Source organism: Sitophilus oryzae, unplaced genomic scaffold, assembly GCF_002938485.1.
Source record: "Sitophilus oryzae breed Bouriz unplaced genomic scaffold, Soryzae_2.0 scaffold_379_pilon_pilon, whole genome shotgun sequence".
Lineage (NCBI taxonomy): Eukaryota > Metazoa > Arthropoda > Insecta > Coleoptera > Curculionidae > Sitophilus > Sitophilus oryzae.
In genome coordinates, this window is record NW_022146950.1 from 467,949 (window position 1) to 481,322 (window position 13,374).

Sequence of the window (13,374 nt, forward strand, 5' to 3'; positions counted from 1 at the left end):
TAACTTGGTTGAAGTTGAAAAATTGTCACGATATATATCAAAAACATATGCACGAGAACCAAATACGTTTAAATTATTTTAAACGTATTTGACTATGTATTTGACGAGAACCCCCCATTTCAACTGGAGAAATGCTTTCAAGTTACTTTCACAGGTTACTTTGCGACAGCGTCGTCAAAATAATCGATAACCGGATCACAACACCATTCTACGCAAACGCGAACCTTAAAATCGCGCGAATATTCGCAAAAAGTTGAAAACACTTTAATTTCCCGCCCCCCAAATTTTAAATTTTGCGAATCGCCAAAATCCTTTCCAAAATCTTAATATTTCTTTCCATCTAGATTTACTACCTTTATACAACTATCAGTAGTAGAATAAATAATAAATAACATAAAATAAGCTCCGTAAAGACTGACAAATCCAAAAAATTTCAAATCAAATTGAAATGTATCAAATGAATCGTCAAACAGAACTGTCAAGGATCCCCACCCTAGAGAGCTTTTATGGTGGCTTTTCCGCTCACCATGCATGAATCAGAGATATGGAAGTGGGAGAATGAGCTTCGACGAGTGCGCATCCAAATTTTTGTCGACGGCAAGATGGCAGACATCTTCCAGGTCTCGCTGTCACTTCCCCTCTTTAATTGACATCTGTTTGTTTTGTTTTTTTTTCGTTTGTGTTGTTATCTAGTTAAAATTTATTATTATCTCAATTATTCTAAACACTAATTCAAAAAGGCCTGTTGTATATTCATAGTCATTCTAGAAAGCTAATACGCCGGGAATAATGATTAGTTTTCATGTGTAAGTTTATACAACATAATCGTGTTTACAGATGATTCAAAACTGTTTATTTTTAACTTTCCTAAAGGCGATTTGTAAAAATCGTGATTGTAATTGGGAATGGTCAAAAATAAGTGTATGATGTGGCCATTTAAAGAGGATGTTTTTATTACGTGTGGAGGAAGAAGATACTTGGAATCAATGTTCGTGGTTCTGTAAAACAGTGCACTCTTATAGTGTCCATGAAAGCACAAGTTCAAGTGACCAGAAATATATCAAATAAGATTGGTCCTTACTTGACAAGAAGATTATTTGGAGGAAAAGAAAACATAAGATAGGGTATTTTAATCGAACAGCGAAAATTTAACATTTTTATTGTAAAGTTTGTTGTAGGTAGTTGTAGTTTTGTGCTAAATATTTCTAACATTAGCAGCGGCTGTGTTCAGAGTGTCAAGAGGAGGAGAATTCAGTTAATTAGATTTATGCACAGTTACAGGTATGAAGGCTTTTTCAAACATAGTATCGAGTTCTATAGTCAACATTTTTAGTATTCCTACAACTGTAAAAACAAGGAACATTGGACTGGAAAAATGGCAAGATTTATATAGAAAGAAAGGGTATTATGCCAATAAGAAAATTAAATCTGTAGGCAGAAGTTTCTTATTTAAAAACTGTTATGGGGCATATATTAATTTGTATCTCTGCCACAAATCACTGAGAAAAATCATATAATATTCATAATTGTTAACGAGATGATATTTAAAGAGTGTTAAAAATGAGACTATTAGTCATGAAGCTTACAATGTTACTTTGTTTCAATATTACACTTTTATTCTTGTAAAATCTATGATGAAGTTCAAAAGCATTTTGCAATGGCCTTAAATTGTGAGTTGTGAGCCAGGATTTATAGTAAAGGTATTTGATGCAATGAAACTTAATCGGTACCTTCCAGTATGTATTTTAGTAAGGGGATTGTCAATCCCATGTTTTTAAATAGATAAAATACAGGCCAAAGTTGACAATATTACAGTTGAGAAGAAACTATTTTATCTTAAAAAAAAATTTCTTAAAATTCTGAGATCATATAATCTAATTTTCTTAATAATAAATTAGGTATATGTACATACAGAATTTTGTTATGGACAAATAAGGATCGACAAGCTTCTTTTGTGCAAAAAATAAATGATTTTTTCTAGTATTACGACAAACCATAATGTGTTTTACAAACTTACCGGTAACAGTTTTTGTTTATAATAAAATATTTAGGAATAATTTGGGTTGTTTATCAATATATTAATGACTTGAATTTTGACAAATCGAATTTGTATCAAAATAATTTTACGAAATATAAAATTGATGTTCTATTACAAGATTGAGTTTTTATTGTCGACAAAAACCAGGATAAATACTAATAATAATACCCTTAATAAAATCAATGATGTTTATGTATTATGAAAATATTTGTTAGAGGACATGTTATGTAACAGTTTTTGAAACATAATTTGAAGGGACGAATAAAAAAAATAAAACAAAAACATATTTTTTCTAGGTTTATATTAAAAATACAAGGTAGATAATCATCAAAAATAATTATGAACCAAATGTTTTTTATGAATATACAACTTGAACAAAAAGTTGTTTAGAACAATTTTTACCAAATTTGCAAAAATTTTAAATTGAAACGCGTAATTCAGTACAAGTAAACATGAAATATTGTAAATACTTATTTAATATCATTTCGAGTGTTTTACGACGAAAAGGTCATCTGTCCGTAGCGTCTTTTGTCAGAATATTCGTATATTTAGTGTATTATATACCAATATTGTACGCAGTTTTGAAACTGATAATTAAATAAATCATATTAATGTTAACTAACCATAATGAATGATAGAATTTCACTAAATTTAAATTGCCCCCCGTATGGTTGAAAACAGCAAATTGATATTTGATTACTTATAGATTACCACCTATATACAAAATGACACGAAGACCTGGAATATGGCGCCCAACTTGATTAGACCTTTTGCGCATGTTGACGCTCATTCTCTATCCCTTCTATTTCTATGGCATGAATACATGGATAGCATCAGGCGGATGAAACTGCCATTTGAATTTTGGAAACACGGCGGAGTTTCTGCCAGTAGAGGGATAGATGGCGCTGCGTAGAAATTTCATCTAAAGTCCCTAGATATTCATCTAGGGACTTTAATTTCATCATGATTTTATCAAGTCATCCACAGAGTATAGTTTAATTAACAATTCGTTTGATTCTCTGTGGAGTAATTGGAGTAGTTGGAGTAGTTGAAAAATATAAATATTTATATATAATGTTGATAATTTAACAGTGATGTGCTTTGTTACCCTATGAATAAACATTGGTATGAAGTTGCTTTCGTCAGAAACAATTATAATTAAATAATTTAATAAAAATTTAATTTCTAAGTGACCCGGATCAGTTAGATCAGTAAAATAAATTGAAAAATAAACGTCATTCCATATTTGGCAATGTCTGTCAGTTTCTGTGAAGTGAGAGTGAATTGTGATTTGTTTTCATGGGAATATTTTACGGATTTTTGCGAATTTAGAGTATTTTGGACGATAGGATTGTGAAATTTAAAAGCCAAGTAGTTTAATATATAAGATTAATTAATCCCTGTGATAATTTTTATGAAATTTCTCATAATCAAAACAAATTTTTTCAACAAAATGGCTGTCTCAGAAATTTGGAAGATCATTAATTTTAAAGTTTTATTTAAATGAATTTATATCGAATCAAGAATTTGTATAACACATATTAAAAGCTTGATTTTAAAGGTTGTGCAGTAATTTATGTAAGTGTACGCTTTTAGATAAATATTAATATACAAATTTGCAAAGACAAACAAGTAATTTTAAAAAGATCATTTATTTATTTAAACGAGTATAATCATTAATCATTAGGTTGAAAATATATTTGTATTTACTTATTTATATATTTTCTATACCCTTGTATTATTTATAAGCCCTATATGTCCTGTTTTATTTGAAAAAAAAATGCTTCGAGTCATCGAGAATAGATTTAATAACAATTTTGTCCCTTGGCTTTGTGTATTATATAATGTGAATTGTAAGATGTTTCTATTTGAATAGGTCATTAAAGTTGAGATTAAAGTTATACCAAATTATATTCACGGTAACTATATGTCTTTTATATAATGAATTATTTATTTATAATTTATAACCTTTTTTATAATTACTTATAACTGATTGTATAAATTCTGATAACTTTTATATATACTTGTATAGTGTTGAATGTGTTATATGTAATTTTATTAACAATGTTATAATAAAATAATCAAGTTACAAATTTTTCGTGTTTTATTCTAATTTCAGGGATAATTTCAACCTAATTATTAATTTATTTGTATCAAAATACATTATTTTTTATTTTGTAAAATGTTTTGTTACAAATAAGTTCATAATCTAGATTGAAATTACCAAATATAAGTAAAAAACTTATGAACTGGCAGTAAAGGTCCATTTAAAAAAAAAAAAAAATTAAGATCAAAGAAAAAACAAAAATTTCAATCTTTTTGTGAAACATTAAATAGGGAATCTAGCATTTCATACGTTTGGGAAAAAATTAAAAAATTTTCTAATAATAACAGCAATTCTAATAGTTATAACATTTCAGATGATTTAAAACAACAAATTTTATATAATATGTCTAGTATATACATAGATCCGAATTTTACACTGTCGCCAACATATATAAATAGTAACATTCCTCCATTCACTAGTCAGGAATTTAACTATGCTGTTCAGGATAAAAATTTTCTGCACCTGGCATGGATGATATTTCTTATTCCATGTATAAAATTTACCATTGATTGCTAAAATTATCTTCTTAAAATATATAACAAATGTTTATTTGAAGGTGTGTTACCGGATTCGTGGAAGAAATATAATATTATTAATATCTTAAAACAAAACAAAAATCCTACTTTGCCAGAGAGTTATAGACCTATCGTATTATCTTCATGTGGTGGCAAAATTTTAGAAATTATGATTAAAAATCGTTTAGATTGGTTTTTGGAGAATAAAATTGTGTTTACAAATGAACAGGTAGGTTTTCGTAAGGGTAGGGAATATATGATAATATTGCTTATTTATCTACTTTTATTTTTGATGCCTTTAATTCGTCAAATTCAGTTATTGCTGTTTTCTTAGATATAAAATCTGCATATGATAATGTTAACATATACAAACTCTATAATTTGCTTATTAATTTACAAATTCCAGTAGAATTATCTAATTTAATTTTTATACTTTTGAAAAATAGATTGTTATTTTCCAGAAAATCTGATGGTTCCTTCTTAGGTCCGGTTTTAGCAACTAAAGGTATTCCGCAAGGTTCTCCATTAAGTACTATTCTTTTTAATATTTATATTTCAGAACTTTTTAAAAATTATTTAAATGTAAAGATTATTGGTTATGCGGACGATTTGGTAATTTTTGTTAAGGGTTCAAATATACTTGAGATGTCTGAAAAAATTAATAATGCTTTGGAGCTTGTAAATGATTTTCTTATTAATAGAGATCTTTTCTTTATCTTTGGAAAAATGTGAGGCAGTATGGTTCACTAAGGGCAAACGGAGAGATCAGCCACCATTGATTCAACTTGGAAATCACATTATTCCATATAAACATAATGTGAAGTATTTGGGCGTTATTTTTCAAAAACATTTAAAGTGGGATTTGCATATTGAAAATATTACTAATAAGGCTAATAAAGCCTTAAATGTTTTAAGGGCTGTTTGTAGAGTGTGGTGGGGAGCTGATCCTTGTACCCTTTTAATTATTTTTTCTGCTCTGGTGAGATCTCATTTGGAATTTGCAACAATTTTTATTAAACCAACTAGTCAAAAAAAATTTAAATAAACTAGATGTAGTATTTTTTGAGGGTTTACGTATTTGTCTAGGTTGTATGAAATCTACCCTAGATTAGCGTTGTTGGGAGAATCTTCTATGATTGATTTAGAATGTAGAAGAAAAATACTTGTAGGCAAATTTCTGTCTAAATTGTTAACTTTACAAAATAATCCATTAATAAATTTAATTTACAATATTAGAAAAACTGTTAATCCAATTTATATTAATAGTAATAATGTACCTTATGTGGTCTCAGCTTTACATGACTTTCTGCCTTATATTGATAATCTTTATGTTAGTCAAAATTTTCCGTGTTATGAAGTTAGTTTTAATATTTTGAATGATTCTATTAAATTAGTTGATTGTCAAATTAATAAACATGATTTTTTCATTATTAAGGAACAATTTTTGTCAGTATCTGAACGTTTTAAAAATTCTCATATTTTTATTTTACAGATGCATCTAAAAAGATAAAAGAACAGGATTTGGAATATATATTCCTTATATAAATTTTAAATTTTTTTCGCGACTAACTGGTTCTTTAAGTATTTGTAAGGCAGAATCCATAGCTATTCATGATGCAGTAAAGTTTGCTATTAAAAAGAACTTGCGTAGTGTTATTATCTTTTCAGATTCCAAAAGTTCAATTCAAAAAATTAGTAAAAATCTCTTTAAAGCATCTGCTGATTATTGGACCTTAAGAACCAAACGTTTAATTTGTTTAGCAAGTTCTAATGGTTTTGACATCAGGATTGCCTGGATTCCAGGTCATTCCAATATCTTGGGAAATACAGAGGCAGATTTGTTGGCTAATATTGGAAAAGATTTAAATATTCCGAAATCTATGGAGATGGATTCGATAGATATTTTTAATTCAATTAAAACTGATATTTTGTGTAATTATAAAGAAAATTGGAAATCTCGTATGAAAGGAAAAAAGCATGTGTATTTTAATATACAAACAATCTTCCCAGATAAACAATGGTTTAAAAATTTCCAGTATATAGATAGAAGACATATTACAACGTTAATTAGAATGCGTACAGGCCATTGCTTAACAAAAAACCATTTATATAAAATTAAAGTGAAGGAAGATCCATTTCCATCGTGAGTGTGGCTCTGTTGAAGACCTAAATCATATCTTTTTAGAATGTCCTATAAATTTTTGTTTAATTTGGATTTATATCAAAAATTTATTGAAATGAATTTTCCTACTCCACTATCAATATTTACAGTTTTGTCTAAGCCAAGTGAAAAATTAATAGAAACTATTATGATATTTTTAAACATTAATAGAATTAAATTATAATGCTCAACTTTATTTTTTATTTTCTTTTGTTTCCAGTTTCCGAATGCAGTCTGTTTGTGTGTGCCTTTGTGTGTGATATAATCAGGGTTCGGAAAACTACATAGTTAGTTTCAAAACTACCACATAAACTACATGTAGTTTATAGTAGAGTGGTGTAGTTTATGTAACCTATGTATGTAACTTTCAAATATCGCAAAGGTTTGAGGTGAGTTTATAATCAGTTGAGGCTTTAAAACACATAATATTTTTTAAGAAAACAGAAGAAATATGGCTTTAAATAAAATGTAATATTTACATCATATTATCTCTATTACACCTCATAAAAAAGGAAAATTATTCATAATATCAATACATAGTTTATTAACGTAGTTTTCATGTAGCTAATGAACGCGAAAAGACGTAGTTTTTGAAGAAAAACTACACGTAGTTAATCAGGTAAATTACGTCTTAATTAACTACTTCCGAACCCTGGATATAATCTTCCTTTCAGCACGTCATTTATATATTTAATAAATAATAATAATAACATTTTACAGTCACAGGTCACAGGTTACCTTCATAGAAGTTAGTTATATTAAAATTTACCCATTATACATTTTACTCAGATAAGAATCAGTGGCCTTGATATGGTTTAGAGCCAGTCAACATCTTGGTCACTCCCAAATTGAGCTGGCGGTTGCCTTGTAGCAGAGCCATCATAAAAAAAGAAGAAGAAGAAGATCCCTTGTAAATCCGTTTTGTCTGATTAAACAGTTTTGAATTTTGAATATGTTAGAAGAGTTTGAGGATATTTTGGACCATGTGGAAGAAGAAAATCGTCTTCGAGTTCCAAAAAGGTATATACGGGATGCAGGAAATCCAATAGAAATGTTTAGCGAGGGGGGATTTATGCCAATATAGGTTTAACAAGGCTACAATTACAGAAACTATTTTACCTCTTATAAATTGAAGACTTGCAAAAACCTACCAATCGTGGTTTACCCATTCTCCCCGTTGTTCAATTACTAATTTGTTTACAGTTTTATACGACTTGTAATTTTCAGATGGTAAATGGAGACTTGCGTGGTGTTAGCCAACCTACAATACGCCAGATAATCAAGAATAATGCAATAATGTGGAAGTATTTCAATATCGGAAAAATTTTTTTTAGTCTAAATGTTCAGGTCCCAAAAGGGAAATTATGGATATTATAGTTGGATATCCATGGTCAAGTCATGATAGTGTTATATTCAATCGAAGTAATTTAAGAATGCTAATGGAAAGGCGTGATATTCGTGATTTACTTCTTGGAGACAATGCATATAGATGTAGGCCAATTCTATTGACTTCTGTTCTACAGCTAGGTAATCACCAAGAAACCAGATATAACTTTGCCCATAGAAGAAAGCGAAATGTTGAAAGGCTATTTGGGACTTGGTAAAAACGTCTTCCATTTCTCCGAGGTTTACAAAACAACTGTTGCTATTATTTGTGCAACAGCTGTTCTTCATAATATTGGTTTAAGGGAAAATTTAGATAATTTTGAAGATGCTAATTTACACATTCCAATTATAAATAAAAAGGAAGAGGGTTAGATTTTTGAAGAAATCTTATTCAACATTTTGCAAATTAATGTATTTATTGTATTAATATATGTATATCTAGTAATTATGTAATATGTTAAGTAATGTTCCAAGGTAACTAGTACCTATATAATAATTTTATTTACTTTTCTATTAGTGTTAAGTTAGTGTTTATATATTTACATGTAACATATTTTAAGTAATTTCTTATAGTCTATTATTAGTTATCATAAAAATACTGTTTTTCTATACTTAAATAACATATGATTTCTTAGTAGTTTTACGCTCACTATGACCAGACAGTTAAGTGCTTGTTTTAACTGGTCACACAGAATTTTCCCACTAATACATTAAAACTAAAAAAATTGTCTTTTTATTTTCTTCATCATGAATATTTATATAAATATCATATCACATAATATACAATATTGGATGTATACCGTATACCTATAATTTTCAAGATTTTATTCCTTGGTGTAAATTCTGTATTCTTATTGAGTTGACCACTCTATATAAAGTTGATACTCCATGTTTTATAGTTTTATTTAGAATAATATTTCACAATACACATTCTATGATTATTGCGTTTTTACTGCTTCCTTATTTCTTCTCGTCTAGATGACATTCTTCTCTATTCTTTTTTTTCTAGTCTGCTACGTAAATCAGTGACTGACAATTTTTGCCTTTACTTATAAATTTAATTTATTCTCTGACACTCGTCCAACCTGACTATGTCTTAGTCTCCAAGACTTAATTAACAAAACTAACTTAAAAATTACCTACAACAATAAAAAAAATATTCATTCTAAATTTATGATATTTAAAGATTTTAAAAATTTATGAAACTATTCAAAACTAAATAAACCAAAAGTAGTATTCATTAAACATTAAACATATTCTTCTAAATACTTCTGTTTATGTGTTTTTCTGTGTCATGGGGTAGAACTTGTGTCACTGTAAATAGTCCCTTATATTTAGTAGCACTTTTCATATAGACCATGTCTCCTATCTTTGTGATACCTTTAAATCTATATGTTTATCATAATTTTTTTATACTTCCTTTGTTCCATTTCTATATGTTCTTTGACCTCTTTTCTCAATTTTTCAGGTAATTGAATACTTTTCATTCTCTACCGTCAATAATCTCACTTATCCATCTTCAATCTTCGGAATATATCCATATAATAATTCAGGAGTTTTTTTCGCCAGTGGATTTATTCACAGATGTATTTATAGCTCTTTCTATATTCTTAATATATGTATCCCATTTGTTGTTATCATCTGCACAAGCTGAAGGCAGTATCATTGGAATAATAATGCTGTTCAACCATTTATGGTTGCATCATACAAATTCACCCAAATGTTCTGCTATTAAAATGGACACCCTCTTGATAATCTGGCTTATTGTAGGTTGGCTAATACCAAGCATGTCTCCATTTAATATCTGAAAACTACAAGTCGTATAAAACCGTAAACAAATTAGTAATTGAATAACGGGGAGAATGGGTAAACCACGATTGGTAGGTTTTTGCAAGTCTTCAATTTATAAGAGGTAAAATAGTTTCTGTAATTGTAGCCTTGTTAAACCTATATCGGCATAAATCCCCCCTCGCTAAACATTTCTATTGGATTTCCTGCATCCCGTATATATCTTTTTGGAACTCGAAGACGATTTTCTTTTTCCACATGGTCCAAAATATCCTCAAACTCTTCTAACATATTCAAAACTGTTTAATCAGACAAAACGGATTTACAACATGGTACAAAGAATATAAGGTATGATATTGCGCAGGTTGGTCGCTACGTCACAGGTGATAACAGGCGCCACAAAATAGAAATCAACCAGAACGCCGACTCTGCCGAATTTGATGACGTTTCACGAATCGCGACGCCATATTGGCAGCGGGTAACTCTCAGGGCCGGATTAAAACGCTTTCGCAGGCTGTTGTCAGGGTTATATTGAATAAGTATTTTTATTATCTGATAGGTATGTGATTACAGACTGAGCGTAATACGTTATTTCGAAAGGTAAAATTTGTATTGTATAAATACCACCACATGTAATTTTCATGCAGCGGTTTTTTTGCAATTAGTAGGTAGGCAGATAATAATATATGCGTAGTCAAAAATTTGAAATGGGTAGAGATCGTGAATTTAAAAAAATAAAACTAAACCAATTAATTAAAGGTCAACTTTTCTACTCGAACCCTTGAGCTGCGTTTTACTGGTTGGCAAAAATCCGTGGTCATCCCTACACCTTTCTTAGAAGTTTTTATGGTCTGGGAAATTACGCGAATTGCGTTGCTATAGATACGCTCTAAAGTGTAACAGTTTACTATCCTGAATTTATTTGTTAGAGGCACGTTCTGCGTTTTGAGTACACATTATCAAAATAAAAATGTTACCCAGATAAATCGGGCTCATTATAATAATAAAATTATGATTAGGTAGGTAGGTAATAAGTATTGTGTTAAGATGGGTTAATACAGTATTTAAAATAAAACAATCTATGCATTTGTTTAATATCTATTTATTTCTCCTTATTAATAATTTATTTTTATTTGTTCCGCTTTTAAAATTCGTATTTATGTGATATATTCATATTATGCGATGGCTAGAATTCAACTAAACCCTGACCTGCCCTGATTAAACCGGTAACGCCGCTACATTGACAGGTGTTACCCGCTCATAAAGGAATTTTTAGGTTAGCCACCGTTTCGCGCGCATTTTGGGAGTCAACCTTCTGGTTGATTTCTATTTTGTGACAGGCGCTATTGGTCAGCACGCTCCGCGCGCCAGTTCAAATCGTCAAGATATTCTTATAAATCTGTTTTTTTGTTTATATACCGTCATTGAATTATCACTAAGCAAGTTACTGTGGAGCAGTGCGTAAGGAGTCGGGATAGAAAGCGAGAGACCGGAGTTCGAATCTCGGCCGGGACATAACTTTTTATTTATTTTTTTAAATACTGTTGTATTCTATAGTTTTTTTTGTAGTATAAAAAAAGAACTATTTATTCTGTTATTTTTTAATCTCCGTTATTAATATAAATTGATTGTTGGTACAATACCTCATTTAATATAAAATAATCTACTTTTTGAAATGTATCGGGCCCTAATTGTACCTAAAAGTAATATATTTTTAGTGATATACCATATTGTAAACTATTTAATATTTCAGTCACTTAAAAAGCTAATTTGCATTGAATAATTGTCTACCATTAAAGGAAATTTGAGCTATAATATAATCCTCGATGGGCATATTCTGGGTATGCAAATACTTCCTCTAAATTTTGGGTGTCGTTCAACCAATTTATTCTCAAAACCTGAAACATCTACATATAAAAAGAAGCACAGGTCACTAATTACAATAAACTTCACCCTTGGAATTACTTCTATCATAATTACAATACGTTCATCTGCATTGGCATTTTCTACTTTTCGATGGGAAACAATAAACTTCCCAACATTTTTTAAATGATGTAATAATTCCTCTTGTGGTTACTTTTCCATAGATAACCTCATCTCTGTCCTCATGTGAATTCAGAGGCAATGAACATGAAAATTATTTACCATAAACATCGCAAACTAAAAACCTAATAAACAATTTTATACCGAATATAGAAATAAATTTAGTATTCTTACCTAAGGCTATTATCGACCAAATCCATGTTAATAGGTAATTATTATTTTTAAATATATTTTTGGAACTGCTAGTTTTAGTAATTATTAAATTAAATGAACTAAAAAGTCTTAAAAATAAACAATTCTTAACCATAACCCCAAAAAATGCAGATCACAATGCAGATCTCCTGTCAACTTTCTTTATTTTTTATTTATTCATTATTTTCATAGTGACGTCACAGGTGGTATGCGCGAACTGAACGAAATTGGAGCCGCTATCGATCATACCTTGTATTCTTTGTACCATGGATTTACAAGGGATATACAAGGGATTTATTTTGTTTACTAAAAAAGTTAGGTTAAGAAACTATCCACAGATCACATAAACTATCCAAAATGACAATCTCCAAATTGAAAATCGCAATCTCCAAAATGACGTTTGCTTGTGTATTCTGTGGATTCCGCTCTCGAGAGCCCAAGACCGTCTTGGCGTCTCGAGATGCAACTATAAATACGGGCCTTTTAGTCTTCTTTGGACATATGAATTGGACCAAGAGAGCAGTTTCGCAAGATCGCAATTGGCGATTCGCGCCAGAGGATTCGCGTCTATATGCACAGTCTATATGAAACAAGCTTGCTCACTATTCAAAGGTCTGCACTGTGTTGCTAATCCTACTATGTGTACGCGGAATCCGAACTGCTGTCTTCAACCGTTGCAATTTCTGTAATTTATTTATATGATTTGGAATGACTGTGAAGAAATTTACAGACTAGAAGCAGGGTCGGACTGGGCTAGACGGGTCCAGGTGGAATTGTGTGGAGGGGTCAGGGTAGTTTTTTATCGTATTAGGGTAATTTTTCGCCTTCTTTTTGATCATTTTTCCCTATTGATTTGTAGTTAGTTAGCGTTTGAAATCAGGTGTAAATGTCAATCTCAATCAAGTAATGCAATACAAATGTATAGAACAATTTTTTACCACTACACTTTATAAAACAGTAGTTTTTTCGGATTTAAAAATCTTAATAGATAAATGTGATCGCTAATGATTTAACCATTATGTATTTTATCGACACCAGAAGGCCACAGAGAATATTTTTAGTACCCTACTTTTTAAAATCGAGAAAAAATGTTAATTAAAAAAATAAAAGTATGTAACTAAAATAATGAAATAAATTCAAAACA

The 13,374-nt window shown here is 29.7% G+C and overlaps 1 long non-coding RNA gene across 1 annotated transcript; it reads left to right on the plus strand.

Annotated features, from left to right (window-relative positions):
* Nucleotides 1–7,482: 7,482 nt before the first annotated feature.
* On the plus strand, nucleotides 7,483–10,046 carry LOC115885273. Its single transcript, XR_004050704.1, has 2 exons — nucleotides 7,483–7,841; nucleotides 8,049–10,046. It is a non-coding gene; the product is annotated as an uncharacterized LOC115885273 (long non-coding RNA).
* Nucleotides 10,047–13,374: the final 3,328 nt, after the last annotated feature.